This window comes from Rhagoletis pomonella, unplaced genomic scaffold (genome assembly GCF_013731165.1).
Source record: "Rhagoletis pomonella isolate Grant_MI unplaced genomic scaffold, Rhpom_1.0 Rhpom_scaffold_00006, whole genome shotgun sequence".
NCBI lineage: Eukaryota > Metazoa > Arthropoda > Insecta > Diptera > Tephritidae > Rhagoletis > Rhagoletis pomonella.
Window position 1 is genome coordinate 4,735,154 of NW_023458560.1, and position 1,643 is coordinate 4,736,796.

Consider the following 1,643-nt stretch of genomic DNA (forward strand, 5'->3'; position numbering starts at 1 on the left):
ATAAAATATTAACTTTTTTCCAGAGTTCATTGTTTTTCTATACCACTACTTACTGAAAATGTTTGCGTGTAAACTTATATATGTATATGTAAGTAAAAAAACTTAGCTACCATTTTTAGCCACAACGACATTTTTTAGCTCTTTTTTAGCCCTTTTTTTAAAGGAATTTAGCTACCACTAAAAATTATTCGCGGCAACACTGGTTCGTATACGTACACAGCAAGAATGATAGAATACAAGATTGCGCCGATTGCAGAAGAATTCGTGAGAGTAATCGTAGAGTTGACATCTGAGAGCGGCAAATAAAACTGCTGTCTAGTAATGTGCTGAATTGTCAGTACCCAATACTTAAAAATGGTTTCGGTACCCTATACTAATTCTTTACATTAAACCTTCGCCATTATATGCATTTCAAGTTTAAAAAAAACTTTTATTACTACTAATTTATGTGATATCGGCTAAAACACTTGAACTTATCGCAACAGGGAAATATTATTTTATCAGTTTTAACCTTAGTCGATCCAAGGTTCAAGAAAAATACTTTGACGGATGAAGAAGCCTTTCAGGGGGGAGATTTTTTAACCAGTTAGCGACAAGTTTCGGATCGATATCGCACTTGTTGACGTAAAAATATTTCATATCATACGTCAACAAAACCGATACCGATTCCAAAATTGTCGCTAACTGGTTACAGAATCTGCTTCAGGCCTACAAAAAGGATATCGTACGATTCAGCTGGAACAAAAATTCTTCAAACAAGTACGCGTTTCTCTGTATTATGGCCTCGAACCGACATATATACATCTTTCATTTGAATCAGTATTAAAAGATCTATTGGCTCCTACATTCTGGTTTTGTTAGGCGTTTTTTCCATATTTTTGGCCTATGTGCGCTTTTGTTCGAAACCTAAATATTTCGATACCGAGTATCGAGAGTATTCACGGTGGAGAGAATACAGAAGGTGGCGCCGATGGCAATACCGCTAATCGGCTCTCAGTGAATTTGACAGAATCAGCTGTTTTGCTGACGTCACAGTCGAAATGACAGCAGTAGTGAAGTGCCGAGGCAATACTTTTAAGTATCCAATACTCATGATCCAAACGATGATCCATGATTTCCAAACGGTTCCCTAGGGGTCTGTGGGAGGCCCCGAAGGGGGGGGGGATGCCTTTTCGTAAAGTGGGGCTGTCTCCTTTCAAATGAGGGGGGCTTAGGGGGCCACGGCTTCGTCTTTATCTTCGTCTTCGGCTTCGCTTCCACCCTGTTTGCAACCTAAGATAAGCACGTTGAGAGGAGCATAGAAAAAATTTCGATAAAACAAAAAATATTTTTTACTCGAGTTCAAAACTATCCTGTCTTTTAAGTTGGAACCAACAATACACACCCACATAATTTCATTGAAATCGGTTAAGCGGTTTCGGAGATTAGCGTAAACGAACACAGTGACACGGGATTTTATACATATATTAAAATAAGCACGTTGAGAGAAGCATAGAAAAAATTTCGATGAAAAAAAAATATGTTTCCTCGAATTCAAAACTATTCTATCTTTGAAGTTGAAACCAACAATACACACCCACAAAATTTCATTGAAATCGGTTAAGCGGTTTCGGAGATTAGCGTAAACGAACACAGTGACACGG